General features: G+C 46.1%; 1 protein-coding gene across 1 annotated transcript in view; it reads left to right on the top strand.

The window, feature by feature from the left end:
• CABP1 (calcium binding protein 1) overlaps window positions 1-18945 on the top strand; it is a 38168-nt gene that overhangs the window by 1621 nt on the left and 17602 nt on the right. The gene's annotated exons all lie outside the window — the stretch shown is intronic.

The raw sequence follows: 18945 nt of genomic DNA, 5'->3' as shown, positions 1-18945 counted from the left end.
GGGTTAATTTTTTTGGTAGGAACCAATTAACCTACCAGTATATTTTAGGAGTGTGGGAGGAAACCGGAGTACCCGGAGGAAACCCACGCAAGCACAGGGAGAATATACAAACTCCGCACAGGTAGGGCCGTGGTGGGAATCGAACCCATGACCTCAGTGCTGTGAGGCAGTAACGCTAACCATTACACCGTCTGTGCTGCCCAAGATATTTTATATAGGTACTGTACAACTTTAAAAAAAAATTTTTATCAAATGACCTTGGGTTGATCACTACAATTATGATTAGTGTCCCTGATATAACATATATTAATGGTCATTTACACTGCCACAGTAGTACGATGCATTGCATTCTTATAGCAGTTGTGCCTGGTTTTACAGAGTGCATATGGTCACAAACCAAGGCATCAATGTCTTGCTCATTCTGCCCAAACATTACTACAACCAATGCATATGTACGTCCACTAAAAAACTTGGTTTGCAAACGTTGAAATTTCACCTGAGAGCAGAACCTACTAGCACATTTGTACCACCAACCTCAATGATTCTAATTTTAACTGAAGTATTGTTATTTAACCCTTATTTAAGTTTCTGCATAACATAACAAAGGAAAATAAGACACCAGATCGCCTTCATTGCAAGAGTCATAGCACTTAATATGACCAATTTATTGTACATTAGTTTATATGTGCAGCAATATGAAAATGTTTTAGAACATATGCCTGGATTGAAGAAGGACAGTGATCGAAGTTAGTGCACAAATCTAAGCATAAAAAGAGGTGTAACAAGCCCAAAAACATTTGTGCCGAAAATGACTTTTACATTGGGCTGGTTTTGTGTAAAGGATGCACATAATGTTCTTGTGGATCGGTGCACCTTATTGCCTTACTGTAGTTTATGTAAACTCTTCAGTTATACCACAAGTAACAATCCATCATTTGTTATTTCTTTGAAACAAGATTCCTACTGCTCCACAAAACTCATAATGTTGCTCCACATGACCTCTGTCTACAGTTCTGTTTGTCTTTCCACTTATATCATAGATAGCTGCCTACAACCTCTTCTTCTCCCAGTTCATGTTTCTTGTCGCAAGGCTAAAACGCTAAGACACCTTTGTTTGTTTGAAAACATCAAATCATTTTTTTTTTAGTTGACTGTGTGATAAATCTCTAATAAATAATTGCAATTAACTTTTCATCCCATTTTGTGAAGCTTAAATGTGTGGGAGGTGGGGCAGAATTTTGAAAAGCAAGTAAATACAATAGTTTACATTAATATATTTATGACAGAGCAATTTTAATCCAAACAATATACCTTGAAAATCCCGGGGCTGTCCACACAATTTATTTTATGATCCCCACCTTACTATAATGATCAAATTTGTTTATGTACTTACCCAGCTGATGAGTACATTGCTGCTGTATTGGGTGTAGACAGAGCACACCACTTAACAGCAGACAAGAAAATAGTTTGACAGAGCTGCTATAATTTATAGCACAGTTTAGTAAAAGGTTATCGTCCAATGTGGTATTATATATAGCACAATATATTGCAGCAATTAAGCAGGTGCATGGAAAAGTGAGTCTGGTGGTCCAGGTAGTTCTTCTCAAAGTGGAGGCAAGCAGCTAGGTGTAATTTAGTGTCTATATCAGTGATTCCCAACCTCGGTCCTCAAGGCACACTAACAGTTCTGGTTTTAGTGATATCCATGCTTGAGCACAAGCAGTTAAATCAAAATAACTTAGGTACTAATTAAGTCACCTCTGCTCAAGTATGGCTATCCTTAAAACCTGGACTGTTAGTGTGCCTTGAGGACTGTGGTTGGGAATCCCTGTATATACAGTATGCTGCTTGATTAGTGTTGTCTTCACCAACCAGGTAACTATAAACCTCAAAACAATGACTATAATGGGGAGCTTGTTATAAATCGGTAGCATGAGGGGCACCTATTAATTAGACAAGAAAACCAATTGGCTATATATGTTTATCATGCTCTTTTTTCACCCCTTTGCAGCAGGTAGCCATGTTAGTAGGAAGGTGCAGGCAGACAGTGACCCATAGTTTTGTAGACTGCACAGCAGGATCTTATGGTGTGAACTGGCAGATTCATATATAAAGGCAGCATCGGTGATTTTGCATCAATTTAAATAATTCAGATTCGATCTTTTTGTCTAGTATTATTAGGTCATATTTAGATATGTTTCTAACAATATGGCATATTATATGCTATTGTACTTAACAAGTGCCCATTCATCTGTTCAGAGTATGCTGCAAGAAGTCACCAAGTTTTGTTAATACTGTACATCAGGTTGCTTATAAAGCAAGATAAATCCAATATTTCTGCACTTGAAGAAGCTAAAGACAGCCACTCTGACGATTATGGGTTAATCTGGGTTGACTGTTTTACATACATATGTCCTTGAAATCAGAGAATTTAAGGAAGAGATTTGTCTAACCTTCTAAAGAGGACAAGTGGAGGTGTTTCCCATAGCAACCTATCAGCTTCTAACTATATTTTATAGAATGCACTAGATAAATAATAGCTAGAAGCTGATTGGTTGCTTTGGGCACCACCTCCATTTGTCCTCTTTAGAAGGTTTGAAAAATCTTCCCCTTAAATCTCTTACTGTTCCATCATTGTTCAGACATATCAAGCAAAAACTGGTGTTCTGTGGGAATTGCTACTAGCCATATATGCTGGGGTATACTTTATAAAATGTTTGTCATTCCACAGTTATTATACAGTCATCAATTTTAGAAAATATGTAAAAAAGTTGATAACCACCTTTATTTGGAATGTAGAGAAATAGTTAGATCTGGGTATGAGATTGTCCAAAATTTTTGTAGTATTAAGTGTTCTTTTTATTAATAAGGCAAAAATGTTAGGAAAAAGTATAATTACCCAGGGCCGTAGCTGGGGTAGTGCAGCCGGTGCCATCACACAGGGCACCACAGGTCAGGGGGTGCTGTTTGGGCCTGTCAAATTTCTGTTTATTATAATTCTCACTTGTAGCTTCCTCTAATTTCACCCCCAGCATCTCCTGGCTGCCCCTATCTCTTCCCTGGCCCTTCCCCATGAGGCCATTCCCCTTTCTTGGGTACATTATGTCCCTTTGAAAAATGAGGGGGCGCCAATGCTCTTTCTGGCACAGGGCACCAAAAAGTCTAGCTACGGCTCTGTAATTACCTATTGGTGTTTTTTAACAAAAAGTCTAGACAGTGGCACTGAAAAGTTTAGTCGGGACAGTGCCACTGAAAAGTCTAGTCGGAACACGAGACAATGCCAAGAAAAAGCTTAGTCGGGACAGTGCCTTTGAAAACTGGCTGTACTGGCGAACACTTTACCAACTTGTACAATATTTCTCTGCTTGCTTTCCGGTCCGGCCCCTTTCACTCTACTGTGCATCAGTGGCTCAAGTAGCCTAGTAACCAAGCTAGTCTGTGATTGGCTAGTGTAGTGGTTACCAAGCTGCGCTACTCCTTTTTGGTGAAGCTGCTGACTATGAAAAGTACTGCATAACGCTATCCAGAGATAGTGGTAATTTTATTGTCCAGCTATAATTTATGAATACTATGTTAAAGCTGTAGAAATATGTAATTTCAGCGGTGTTAACATTTTGATAACTGTGTTAACACCGGAACGGGCGGAAGTCTCCCCAAAATCTAGTGGCTCTCCAGGCCGCCCAAAAGAGTGGCCAAGTCTCTGGGAGGCCGCCACCGGGTGTTGCCACCCACTCCCCGAGTAAAGTAGGCAGTACAGGCAACCAATGATGCCAATCATGCTGAATCGTGACATCTTGGCCCCGTCCTCTGCTTTACAATGCTGGTAATTGCGGCATTGTCTAATGGGGCCGGGGTCAATATTATGTGATCACGTCACCATACCCCAAGCACCACCTACTTATGCAGCTCCTCACGCTTCGCAGTGTCGACCTGGTTGCCCCTTCCTGGAGGGGGCAGCACAAGGGTCGGCAAGTATGGTGAAGTGTCAAATGTCAACACTGCTTAATACATAGACTGCTAAGTGGCCTAACCTTTCCTGTCGCACAACTCCAGAACATTTATCCATTCTTGCCTACTCTCCCGAAAATCGGGTGGTGCTCCCGGCCACCTGGAAGAGTGGGCGTTGCATGCTTCACAATGCCAGCAATCGCAGCATTGTATAGCAGGGGCAGGGCCATGATAATGCAATCACGCCCCCAGCACTGCCCACTTCTGTTGCGCCACGCCTTCCACAGTGCTAACCTGGCTTCCCCTTTCCCAAAGATCGGCAAGTATGCATTTATCCATGGATCACTACTAATTCTACAGCCATCATAAGGGCATAGTCATTACTAATTCTAATTGACCCACAACATTTATGGATCTGACTCGCCATGAGTCATGGCGTCAGATCCAAATTTACCAGACCAATTCCGTATTTCTCCAATGTAGGAACTGCTGCTCCGAAAAGCAACTGTCCCAGTGAGCACTGCCACTGCTACTTTCACTGCTAATTAGTAATGGCAAAAGTTTATATTGCCGGGTTTACACTGGTGGTGTAGCTCGGCTTTACAAACCGGATAGGAAGGGGGAGGACTCAGCCGGCTAACCCCATCTGAAGATGGCATCAGTTCCCGTAGTCATGCCCTAAAACCAGTTTTTCGAGTTTGTTGAATTTGCTTCCCTATACTAGTGTAGGGACAGTGGTTTGTTTCAGTTCTACAAGGTAAACAGGAGTTATCCGTGATATATCATGCGTTACCATTATAATGAATAGCTCTGGTAGATGTGCAAATAGCAGGTTCACTTGGCAATTTGTTTGTTGCTGACTCTTTTTTTTAGTACAACAGAGCTGGTGAAAATGGCAATGTAGAGGGGGGGGGAAATCACATTCCCTGGTGTTGGGGCTGACTGACTATTTTCCTGCCACTGCTCTGTAGGATAACATAAGCCTTCATAATTTGGTACCTTCCAACTGTCCCCATTTTACCAGGACAGTTCAGATTCGCAGATCTTCAGAGGGGTAAAAATTTGACCAAAAGTGGGTGTTTCTGGCTGGATATGGGTAAACTTTGGGTGTATCAGGGCTGGGGGAAGGGGGGCATTTTGTACCATTTTTGCTTGATTAAATGTTGGTAAGTAAAACCAGTGAGCCAAGGATAATTTAAGAGTTCTTCTCCCCCCAATATACGAGTTGTGGTAACAGATACAAATGTACCCTAGCAATTCAATATTGCTTCGGTTGCAGAACAGCTCTGAAAGTAGCTGTCCCGTGATCTCTAACCCTGCCACTTTCAATGCTAATAAGTATCAGCAAAATTTTACACAGACAGGCAGTATAAGGGCCTGATTCAGCAGCAATTGCAATGGCGAATTTTACGCAGTTCAAGTGATTTTTTTGCCACACTGTGCGTACACAGCAATCGCAATGCAATTACGGACACACAGTGGAATACTTCGCAAAGTGACAGGTGGTCAGCGTTTGGGAGAGGTAATGGGGGGTGGTCTGAAAAACGCAGGTGTGTCTGTCCGTTTGAACGCCATTTCATGGATGTGCATAAGTTATCCATTGCGATTGCATTCGCAGAATGAGAGCTCTCTGTGTATCAGGAGAGCTGCTCTGTTTGAGACAGGTCAGACCTGCTGTAAATGCTGCGTGACTGCATGTTGTGTGTTGATGGTATGATGTTTACGCAGCAGTGTGACATTGGACGGGTATGAGAAGGCAGCAGTGGGCGTCTTTATGTCAGCTGTGCTTTGGCAGGCATTAGCATATTTTAGCAACTGAATTCCATAAGAGATTGTGGTAGTGATTTGCATTTGCCTACAACTGGTTAGTCTCAGCCTCTCCTTGCACACCTTGCCCATAAACAGCGAGGACTGGGAAGATAATTTGGAGGTTCCAAAGTCAATCACTATAAACATTCCACAACTTTATTATTATAAATATTATACATATTATTATTAAATGTAACCACACAAAAACATATAAATGTATGGGTGGGGGGTCAGCTATCTTAGTAGGTGCTGTGTGGAGGTGGAGACTTTAATACATACGATTTGGAATTGTCCCCATACAAACAAATTATGGCAACAGATAATTTAAAAAATCCACTTGGTTTAAGCACAGATGTACCTATGAAAAGTGCTGTGTGTCTATTGAGCTTGAGGTATGACAGACTTGTATCTGAGCACACCATACTGTCTTATTTGCTGTTCTATGCTAAGACAAATCATTACCATAAATTGGAAACCACCAGCAATGCCCATTTATGCTAAATGAAAATATTTGGGCCACTGAGCACTCAGCATTTGAGGCTGTACTACTACATAAAGGGGTGTCAAGATCAGGGGCGTATTAGTAATGGGTGCAGGGTGCACAGGGGCCCCTGGGTCTGGGGGGGGGGTCCGCACTGCACACCTTACACCCATATTATACTCACCACTCCGGAGTCTCACGTCGGTGGGTTCTAAACCCCAGGGGTTTGGTGGCGGTTTCTAAATGACAGCCCTGTTCTATTCTACTCTAAAATATGTTTTGACAGTGGTTTTGCAGTGGTTTTGGCCTTAGTAAATCTGCGGATAGCAAAACCGCAGCCAAACCACAACCAAACCGCCGGGGTCTTCTGGCTTGTTATATGTTATTGGGCTGCACTTAACAACGGTACTTATTCCCGGCCTCAGCTGCATATTTAGATTAGATTCACTGTGAACATAGGCATGCGCAGAGGTCGGGCAAGGGGTGTATGACCCTCTCTTTGGAATATAGACTAATGCCCCCCCCCCTTTCTCCGGGACATAGACTACCGCCCTTGCACACCTCCATTCTCAGCCGGCTCCCATGGAAAAACATCGGACATCTTGGATTCCTCTTGCCTGGGAGCCAGCTGGGATGCATGTATACACTTTAGGTAGAGTTTGGGGCTGCATAAGGGGTGTGCAGACCTATGATTGTGATACTTACAAACATGCATCTGGTATTTACCATAACTTACCTGTGTGGCATGGTCCTGCGGTGTCCTCCTCCTATGTGGTGTCTTCTGCTGAGCTGACAGCAGCCTACCACAGCTGGCAATGGGTTGCTGACTAATGCACAACATGTGCTTCGTACTGCAACCCGGAGACAGGTTTTGCTGGGTGACTGTACTGATAACATCATCTATAGATGACACAAGCTGTACAGCCATAATTACTGAATGTCTGTCATAACTCATTTATCTTGTGATAAAGGAATTATGACTCATTCCTAAATGGATCCCAAAATATAAAATGCATGACAAATGTTTTGTGTCCTGTGCCCACTTTGGATCTTAATTCAGCATCCAGTAGAACGAATGTACTTAAGTTATGTCAGTCTGTGTCTTCGTACACACAATGGGGCTGATCTAGCATTAGGTTCATATTTTGTCTGAGGTCTGAACTTCCAGCTGAGCAAAGCATATTGCACACTGCAAATTCTGTAAATGCATGGAGGGCAATTACTGTATGCTGTTTAATGTTGTGCACACATTATGGACAGCTCTATTTTTGCAATGCATTTTAGAGCTTCGTAGGTCAGGCCTTCCTCGTTGAGCTAAATCAGGTTGTGCTAAATGAGCCTGATTCTGAGTTGGACGCAAGCAGGGCCAGCAATGGAAGTATTCTCATGGTTTTGGGGCCCCCATCCATCCCTGAAGGTACAGGCTGGTCGCCCATTGATACAAACCCAACCCCCTCCCGTCACTGTAGGTATCCTGCACCAGCAAGCCCTATCCGGCTTCACACCCCCCTCAACTGCCCCATGTGCCGGCATCAGGACATCCCATACCCTCCCCCCTTTATTTGGCACTAGCACAAAGCTCCCCCCCCCCAAGTCTCTACAGAACCCACACTTATTTTGTCTGTCTTCTGCTTCTCTTCTTTGTGGCTCCTCTTCCCATCTACGGATTGACATGACATCATGACATCACGCCTGCTGTGCTGCAAAAATAAAAAAAAGCCTTCTGTGTGCTGGGGCTGAACTTTCTCTTGATGCCTGAGACCTGCAGATAGTATACACTGCAGCAGAACAGGCAGACTGGGCAGATGACAGCAGTCAGGTACTACAGGTAATCTGCAGACTCCTAGTACTAGTGTCTCCCTGGTACCCCCTTATCGCCGGGCCTGGACGCAAATGGAAATGCACAGGGATCTCGCAGATATCTGTAAAGTGCTCATATGCTTTAGAAAATGATCCCTGACTGAATGTGCACCAAACCATGCATTCCCATGGGGTAAGATATTGCAAGATCGGACAGAGGGCCTGATTCAGAGCCGCTCGTAAGCGGCCGCTCGTTCGCTCCGAGCGATGTTCGCACATCTGCGCATGCGTATGGGTCGTAATGCGCATGCGCCAACCAGTCAGTGCGGTTGGAAAACGTGTGTTCGCAAAATTGCGAGTGCCTGCTAATTTGAGTGACAGGATGAGGCGTTTGTGGGTAGTAACAGGGGAAGGTGCTTGAAAACGGGGAGTGGAGATCCGAACGCAGGCGTGCCAAACGGTCAAAACAGGCGTTTTAAGGGTGTGCATAATTAACAAAGCAGTGTCATCGACCACGTCACTTGGTTGTTTCTTAGCCTGAACTGTTCACATGATTGCGGTAGGAAAATCCAACCACAAGCACTGCGAGCAGTTCAGACGCCTTTCGATGTACTCGATTAATCTAATAAATAGCGGAGATGACGTATGATGCGAGCGGCCAGGGGGCGTCTTTACAAAATAGCGAGCGCATGTTTCGTTCGCTCGCTCAGACATAGAGGCGTCAACAGACCGCAAAGAGCGAGCGCTCAATTTAAATAGCCGGCCCCTTTTTCTGAACGAGCGAGTGCAAATAGCGTCCGGCTCTGAATCAGGCCCTGATTGAGCTGTCTGTTGACAGACAAATCTTTCCCTGAAATGAGCATTTGTGGACAGTAACTGGGCAGAGACTTTGCAATCGCACGGAAATGATCTGTCTTGTGTCAGTGTCATGGGAGTGTAAACCACTGGCATCACTAGGAGTCCGGGGGTTACGGGCCGCACCAGGTGACACCATCCGAGGGGGTGACACCAAAATAGCAGAGCTGCTCTGCTGTGCAGAGAGGGACAGGGAGCGCTGGGTAAGCCCACTGTGTGCAGAGAACAGGGGGTGTGACATACGGTCACGCCCCCAAGATTAGCACACAGACGCACGGATACTCATAATTGGTCGGACCGGCCTTCCACATGCAGACGCATAGATACTTAGAATACACCAGTGGCCCGGCCTTCCACACATAGACACACAGGTACTCAGCATACAAGGACAGGCTGACCTTCCACACACAGGCGCACTGAAACCCAGCATACATGGACAGACCAGCCTTCCACACACAGGAGCATGGATACTCAGCATAGATGTGTGGGCCGGCCTTCCAGATGTAGGCACACGGATACTCAGCATACATGGGCAGGCCAGCCTTAAACACGTAGATGCACAGATTCCCAGAAAACATGGGAAGGCCGGGCATAAACACACAGATGCTCAGATACTAAGCATACATGGGTGGGCTGACCTTCCACATGTAGCAGCTGGATAGAAATGCAGCTGCAGATGCGTCAGAATCGGCCCTAATATGATTTATACCAGGTGTAGGTTTTGCACTCACCAGCTGGGTTTGTGTCCAACTTTACTTCACTCTGTTTGTACACTATGTAGACAAAAGTGATTGGACACTGACAGCAAATAGATCACAAGATTTTATTGATGTCAGTACTTTGTCCACCACGTGCAGTGATTACTGTAGACACTCTTCTTGGCAAACTGTTCACAAGTTCCTGGACGACAGCAGGCAGTAAGTTTTGCCATTCCACATTAAGGAGCTCATCAAGTTGCGGCCGCTCGCTAGCAAAAAGGAGCCGGATATTTAAATTAAGCGCTCGCACTGCGTCGTGTAAGGATGCCCTCTATGTCTTTGCAAGCTACGGCAAAGTGCGCTTGCAAGTGTATAAAGACGCCCCCTTGCCACTCGCAACACACGTCATCTCCGGGAAATGTAGGATTAATCGGGAACATCGAGAGCCATCGGAGCTGCTCGCAGCCCTTGAGGTTGCCTTAACGCGCCACAAGCACAGCGATCAGAGCAGGCTGAAATACATGCAGGTGACGTGTACAATGACGTTACTTTGCTAATAGTACATGCCCTTTAAACAGCGTTTTGACGGCCTGACGCCTGCGTCCGCAACACCACTCCCCCTTTTACAAGCACCTTCCTGTTACCACCCACAAACGGCACTAGCTGTCACTCAGAGTAGCGACCTGATAGTGGCGAACACGCACTGCGAATTATACGCATGCGCAGACTGGCGAAAATCACTCAGAGCGAGCGAGCGCAACTTAGCGACCGGGTCTGAATCAGGTCCTAAGTACAGTGACACTGAAGAAGGTCAAGTCGGCCTAGAATGCACCCTTCACTCCAATTTGTCCCAGAGGTTCTCAGTGGGGTTAAGATCTGGACTATGAGCTGGCCAGTCAATCTGGGTTACCGAATTTTCTGTATATCGGTCCAGCGTCACTATGATACATGACAGGTGGCATTGCCATCCTGAAGAAAACAGTTGTTGTTTCCGTAGAACTGCAAGTGCATGGGCCTCCCTACGAAGTGTTCTTGTCAAACCGCCACAGTAGTGGCCATCTGGAACTCGTGTGCAATGGTGTGCATATCGCTTGTGCAGGGGTGTCCAATCACTTTTGTCTACATAGTGTATCAGAGGCGGATTTAGACCTAAGGGGGCTTGAAGCAAGATATCAGGTTGGGGCCCCACTCCCTCAACTGCATGCAATTTAACACATACACACTGCCCCCACAGCCGCACACACACACACTGCCAAATAGCCACGCACACACACACACACTGCCCTATTGCCGCACACACACACACTGCCCCATAGCCACACACACACACTGCCCCATAGTCGCACACACACACACACACTGCCCCATAGCCGCATACACACACATGGCCCCCATAGCCGCACACACGCATTGTCCCCATAACCGCATACACACGCACACACACACAGCCCTATTGCTGCACACACACACATTGCCCTATTGCCGCACACACACACACTACCCCATAGCCACACACACACATACTGCCCCATAGCCGCATACACACACATGGCCCCCATAGCCGCACACACGCATTGTCCCCATAACCGCATACACACACGCACACTGCCCTATTGCCACACACACTGCCCCATAGCCACACACACATGGCCCCCATAGTCGCACACACACATTGCCCCCATAACTGCACACACATACACACTGCCCCCATAACCACATACATACACACACTGCCCCTAGCTGAATGCACAAACACACACAATGCCTTACTGACGCAGACACCCCTTACTGATATGGACACCCCTTACTGACAGATACCACTTTCTGACACAGACCCCTTACTGACACTGATACAGACACACTTACTGACACAAACACACTTACTGACAGAAACCGCTTACAGACACACTTACTTACACAGACACCTCTTACTGACAGATAACACTTACTGACAAATACACACTGACACAAACACACTTATTGACACAGACACCACATACTGAAAGATACCCGTGACACCACTTATTAGCACATTATCATACATATTTAATGACAGACACCCCTTCCTGACACAGATACAACTTACTGACACAGATACCACTTCCTGACCGATAACCCTTACTGACATGCACACTGACACACGCACTGACACATGCACTTACTAACACCACTTACTGACACACCCTTACTGACACACTTATTAATTTATTATACATTGACACAGCGCAAGAAGACACTGGGCCTGATTCAGACCCGCTCGCAAGCGGATCGATGGTCCCCCATTGCGCATGCGCTGCCTCCGGCCAGAGCCGGCCCTAGGCATAGGCATTCTAAGCCAATGCCTAGGGCATCTGGAATGCCTAAGGGGCACCCACGGCTCTGCGCCTGCGCCATAGTGACGGCGCAGTGACTACAGGTTCCACGCCGGCCCGCCTGCAGCTACCGCAATCGGAGCTGAGCTCCGATCGGGCAGTGCAGCAGTCAGAATGAGCTTCTGCACATGTGCAGAAGCTCATTCTTGCTGCATTTAAGATGGCCGCGAGTGATGGCTCGGGGATCACACAGCGACTGGGCAGTGGCTGCAAATCTCCCAGCCTGAGCTACGGCAAAAATAGGTGTCATCCCCAGGACTCAGTCGGTGCCCGCCCATCCACGGCAGTTGTAGGGTCCGCAGGCTGGGAGCGCGTGGAACACAATCTGGATAGGGGATCACCTATCTCATTGATGGGGATTTCATCCTGGAGCCAGGGTCCACCTGGCAGTCTCTATCGCCCATAGTGCCTCTTGTGAGGGCAGTGCAAACAGTCATGGGGTGATGGTTGCAGCCTATGGAAATGAATTTTACAGAAAGGTACAGACTGAAACAATTTTTTTTGTCTGCAATACTGAAATGGGAAAATAAAATTATTAATGTTATTATCGGTAAGAAGTTGAACTATTGTTTGTACTGCATAGCACAGGGGTTCACCCCCTTGGGGTGGCATAAGGTCAAGCGGGGGTGGATGAGTTGCCTCAAATAGTTTCATACCTGTTGTTTTTAATTGCACTATGTATGGGATCCTGATGGTCAGAAGCCCGACAGGGTTAGCACATGCTAACCCTCATCCTCTCCCTAAGCCTCCCTCTTTGCTGCCTAACCCTAACCTCCCCCTTTAGTGCCTGATCCTAACCTCCCCCTCCCCGCAGCCTAAACCTAACACTCCCCCCTTAGTACCTAACCCTCCCTCCATCCTGTGTGTGTGTGCCTGTGTGTATATGTGTGTATATATATGTGTGTATGTGTATATATATATATATATATATATATATACACTATATCAGCACAAACAAGCGAAAACGTGTATTTAGGAATATATATACATGTGACACCATAGTCTCCAAGTGCCGCCGCTTGTTTGTGCTGATATAGTGGATTATGGAAAACCCTTAGGGTGAGTGCCATTCCGATTTGGTCTCATATGTGTATGTATATATATATATATATATATATATATATATATACAGATTTCGATTCAACAAGTACTCTGTGCTCTCCCTTTTATTATAAAAGGGAAGAGAGGTCGGATTACATGTTGTATAAAGCCCAGGAGTGTGACCTGTTGTATTGAACTCTGTGCATGTTGGCGTGTCCGCGTCGTGGTAAGCACCCGGGTCCATGTTTATTTCTGTGCTGGAGTGCCAGTCTTATTGCAGCATGCATATATATATATATATATATATATTATATATATATATATATACACATATATACACACACACACACACACACACACATAGTCCGCAGTGGACGGCACTACAAAGGATTTATTAAAGTGAAAAAAAAACACAGACTATGCTGCTTCTGCCAATGTTTCAGAGGGGTTACCTCTTTTATCAAGACATAAAAGAGGTGACCACTCTGAAACATTGGCAGAAGCAGCATAGTCTGTGGGGTTTTTTCATATTAATAAATCATTTGTAGTGCCGTCCACTGCGGTCTGGATATGATTACTACAGGTCTGGCACTATAATCATATAGTGGAGTTGAGTGCCGGACAGCAGCGGGCTTCATATATATATATATATATATATATATGTGGTGGGAATATCTGCTAGGGGGCACCAACCAAAATCTTGCCTAGGGCATCAAATTGGCTAGGGCCGGCTCTGCCTCCGGCGTGCGCATGCACAAGACCCATCCAGCGACGGCTGCTCCGTCGCTATGGGTCTCGCTACAAGACGGGGTGGCTGTCGATGTTGACTGACTGCTCGCCCAGTTTTGTATGCGGGGAGGGGGGGTGGCTGCACAAACACAGGCGTTCCCTTAGGAACGCCTGGCATTTGTGGGGGCCCTACTGACATCACTAGTGATGTCAGTAGTGAACTTCCTGCTCTATTAAAGCAGGGAGTCCACTCGGGCTTGTGAGAGCTGAGACCCTACCACAGGGTCTCCTCGCAAGCCCGATGGTCGCGATAATCGCGATGGGTTCCAGGCCGCTCGCAAAAGCTGTGGGTGGTCACCCACAGCTTAGCGAGCGGCCTCCAGCCGCGAGCGGGTCTGAATCAGGCCCACAGTCTACATAATATGCCACACATTTGTGCCTCCAATACATATGCCACACAGCTGTGCACAAAATGTATTGTATGCCACATAGCCATGAATTATGCTATACAATGCCCCTAGTACATATGCCCCAAATTCTAACACACACACGTCAGCCTTGGTTATCAGTAGAGCCAGACAGGACTGAAAGAGACATCCTTGCTTTTTTTTTGTGTGTGTACTCTACAGTGCCCTCCAGTGGCCGCCACCCCTAGGCAGCCGCCTAAAGCTGCCTCGTGCCTATTTCACACCTGCCGGTGTTGCCGTTTTTTTCAGGTACTCAGTGCCTTTCACATGGCTTAGAGCCGTTTTTATTTTTTTGGGGTTTTTTTTACTTCATATTCTGGGCATGCACAGCAGCAGCTGCTGTAAAAGCTGGCCACTGTGTGTGAAAGGAAACATTGTTTCCTATACACCACTGGCTTGCTGGGACGTACCGGCAGCCGTCCTTCTCAGTGGATATTCCCGGCTGTAACATGGTGCCCGTGCCGTGTGAAAGGACCCACCTGCTTCCATGTATAACTAAATTTAACACCTGGCAGAAAAACGTCCGTTTTTTTTGCCGGGCCGGCTAGAACCGGCAGGTTTGAAATAGCCCTAATGGTAGCTCCGGCCCTGCAAATGACACACACTATTTTAAAAGAAAGTGATTAGTCCATAAACAGTTATCCAGCACAATAACTTTCCTCCCAGCCCTCTGACTGAGAGGGCCAGATCACATTCTGTTAGGACATTCAGTAATGAAGTGTGGGGATTACACATTATTCTTAAGAAAGCTGGAGCAGAATATCAGACTTACTGAACAATTTATGTGACCTTCTAAAAATGGAAATTTTGACCTTTAATACTACTGTGTATCTTCTGTAATGTATGTGTTCACTGTACACATCTCACATAATAATTCTTTTTTTTATATGTTCGTACACTGAACAAATGTAGTAAAATAACAATTAAAACATTTACTTCTGTACAGTATGATAAATTTGTAGCATTTTCCATAAAGCTTCACTGGAGATGTCCCCAAACAACTGGGTATTTCTAGCTGCCCAATGAACCAGGCATATATTCTGGCTTTGCACAGGGCTTTATATAGCTATACTGCTACCCTCAGAGGCGGGCATATCAATGCCCACATGCTAACTAAAACAGAATATAAAATATGTGTCAAACATTTTACTAGTAATTCTTATAAGGTGGATGGAGCTGAATGATAGTGCACAGTGCATGAGACATGTACTGTTGGGATTCTGACATGTTCTTGGAGATTTAAATGGTTATGTTTCTGAGATTCTGAATGCTGGAATGGGCATGTAATACTGGCAGTCGGGATGCCTCCTGTCAAAATGCAGACAGCAGCATTCCGATGGTCGGTAACCTGACAGAGGTAGGGTAACTATACTTACCCTCCCCCTTCTCTCCCTAACACTCCCTTCTTGTAGCTTAACCCTCCCCGTTCGTGCCTAAACTGAAGTGTCCCCCCCTTCAAGCCTAAACCTAACCCTCTCCCCTTAGTGCCTAACCCTAACCCTAAACCCCCCCCAGTGGTGCCTAGCCCTAACCAACCCTAGGGGTTCCTAACCCCCCCCCCCCGAGTGGTGCCTAACCCTAACCAACCCTAGGGGTTCCTACCCTAATCCCACCCCCCCAAAACCTAACTCTAACCCCGCTATGCTGCATAAACCTAACACTCCCCTCCCCCACGGCTAATAGCTAAGGCGCCCCCGATTTACCTCGTTTGAGGTGGCGTCTGACTGTATTCCGGCATCGGGACTAAGAAGACAGCCGTCTGTATTTTGACGCCTATCTTAAGACCCATGTTGGGCTTCCTCCGTCGGGATTCAGACCGGCAGCATGCCGTCCGCCGGTCTGCTAACTACATCCCCGAATGCTTATACCCCTTATGCTTAGTTATAATGGAGTATCTCATCTCATCAGTGCATGCATGTATTCATCCCACAACCTGCACAGAGATTACAGGTAACTTCAGTGAGAGTCTGTAGAATCTGTCTAGCTATATCTTAGTGATATATGAAATGTACTTTGATGTATTCTCTCCAGAGAGAGCCTGAGTGTCCTCATTTCCTTTAGCGTACAGCCAGTCTCTGCACATTTTATCTATCAGCTCAGCAGAGCTTTGTAGTGTCACCCGTAGAGAAACTGCACGAAGTCTGTGCCATATTATAGACATGCCCTCTACTGTGCCGAAAACAAACTGCACACAACATATTTACTTCTTTGTTGTGTTAGTTTTCTTCCTTTCTGGTGGTGAAGTGTAAATAGTTGATATCATGTATAGGCTAGATACCATTGATCTCTGAACAGCGGATTCATATTTGTAATGTTCTTTTTTTCTGTTATTTGCTTTCCTGGCTCAGAAAATAAAACCTTTGTGAATATGCTGTCCCCAGACATCATTAATTATGTTTCTTATATCCAATTTAGCCATGCTTGTTGAAATGGGGTTTGGGGAATTTGCCCTCTCTCTCATTAGCCTTGAGCAACTTTTGTTATTGCATTAGGCTACATACACAACATTTTAGATCAGGGGTCAGGGAACTTTTTTACCTTTTACCCCAAAATATATTTAGATACGCCGATGTTACCCCCTTGATTTGAAGGGAAGAAAATCATATAGTAGTGCCCTCATATAATGCCCCCATAGTTATGCCCCTGTAGTAGTGCCCCCGTAGTTATGCCCCTGTAGAAGTGCCCCCGTAGTTATGCCCCTGTAGTAGTGCCCCCATAGTTATGCCCCTGTAGTAGTGCCCCCATATAAGGCCCCTGTAGTAGTGCCCTCATATAGGGCCCCTGTAGTAGTGCCCCCATATAGGGCCTCTGTAGTAGTGCCCCCATATAATGCAGCTGTAGCAGTGCCCCCATATAATGCCCCTTTAGTAGTGCCCCCATATAGTGCCCCTGTAGTGCCGCTTGTACAATTAAAAAAAAAAACACTTACCTTAATCCCCGCTCCTGCATCCGCCGCCATCCTGTCCGCCTGGCTGCTCCTCGGAACTATGGGAGAAACGTCATGACGTCTCTCCAATAGTGTGCATGGGGAGAGCCGGAAGCTGGAGTTCAGAAGAGAACTCCAGCCTCCAGCTAATGCGGTGCTGCATGGAAGGCGCCGGGTGCCCGTTGGTAATAACATCTCAGCGGGCATCCGGCTTAGAGCCTCCCTGCGGCGCCGGGCTGGAGGACACTGGCACCGTACCCGGCGCCAGTGACCTCCATTCCTGGAGGTAATGGACGGACAGCCGGGTATGCAATGATTAATATGCATGCCCGGCTGTCCATCCATTACCCCCAGGAATTTCATTTTTACCCCATTTGGGGTAATTTACCCCTGTTCCCCGACCAGTGTTTTAGATGCATTTTTTATGAGCAAGTTAAAACACAAGTGAAAATGTATATAAACCATTTTGTGTTTCATGTTGTGTTTATGTGCAGATTTTATAAACATAGGGGGAGATGTACCAAGCCTTGGAGAGAGATAAAGTGGAGAAGTTGCCCAAAGCAACTAATCAGCTTCTAACGGTCATTTATCTCGCACAGTGTTTGAAATAAGTGTTAGAAGCTGATTGGTTGCTCTGGGTACTTTATATCTCTCAAAGGCTTGGTTCATCTCCTTTAGAGATGAATGTATAGTTTTTAACTACATAGATGTGCATAACATGCACTGTAACTGAACAAGATGCATTTAATTAAAGCAGCATAATGCTAATTAAATGCATGTAAAAATGCATATTTGGCGTAATCAGTGGTGTAGCAACGCCCCCTGCAGACCCCGCTGTGGCTTGGGAGTGTTGGGGGCCGGATTAAGGGGGAGCACGGGGGCAACTGTGAAGATTGGAACACCGAGGGGGGGAGGTTTCCCCCCTCTGCATTACAATTCTCACGGCAGGGCCACAATAAGAAAGGGCTAAGGGGGCATGTGCCCCGGATTGAGGGAGGCACAGAGGAGATGGGGGCCTGGGTGGCTGCAGGTGTTGATTTGGAGTCGCACTGGAAGCCAGCCGCTCGCAGCAACCATTGAGAATGTAGACACAGCACTGCCATCTTCTAATGTGGCGCCGGTCGCAAGCCGATCAAAGCTTGTGGACTGGCAGCCAATCAGCAGCTCCGATTGGCTCACGTCCAGTATTAGAATGATGGTGGTGCTGTATCTCTAGTCTCAAGGGTTGCTGCAAGCAGCTGGCTGCCAATGCGACGCTAAATCAATACCTGCTGATGCAGGCACACAGAGGAACAATGTAAGAGGCTGCTGGAGGAGGGAGGGGGAGGGTAAGAGGCTGCTATAGGGGAAGAGAGGGAGGGAGGGGCATAATGTATAAAAGGGGCATTACTATGTGGCATAATGTGTTATAATGGGCATTACTGTGTGGCACAATGTGCTATAAGGGGTATTTCTTAGTGTGGCTTAATGTGTTATAAGGGGCATTACTATGTGGCCTAATGTGTTATAAGGGGCATTATGGTGTGCCATAATGTGTTGTAAGGGGCATTATGGTGTGGCATAAGGTGTTGTAGGGGCATTACAGTGTGGCACAATGTGTTATAAGGGCATTACGATGTGGCACAATGTGTTATAAGGGGCATTACTTAGTGTGGCATAATGTGTAAGGGGCATTACCGTATTACGAAACCACACATCCTTATCTGGAGTGAGCTTGCCGGAGGTTCGTGCAGAAAAAATCTTCTTTGGATTTTTTTTTTGGGGTGGAATGGGGGGGGGCACCAGAAACTTTTTTGGCAAGGGGGGAGGCAAAATTTAT

Source organism: Taudactylus pleione, unplaced genomic scaffold (genome assembly GCF_031769625.1).
Source record: "Taudactylus pleione unplaced genomic scaffold, aTauple2 ptg000205l, whole genome shotgun sequence".
NCBI classification, from domain to species: domain Eukaryota; kingdom Metazoa; phylum Chordata; class Amphibia; order Anura; family Myobatrachidae; genus Taudactylus; species Taudactylus pleione.
This window is presented reverse-complemented; position numbering and strand designations above follow the sequence as displayed.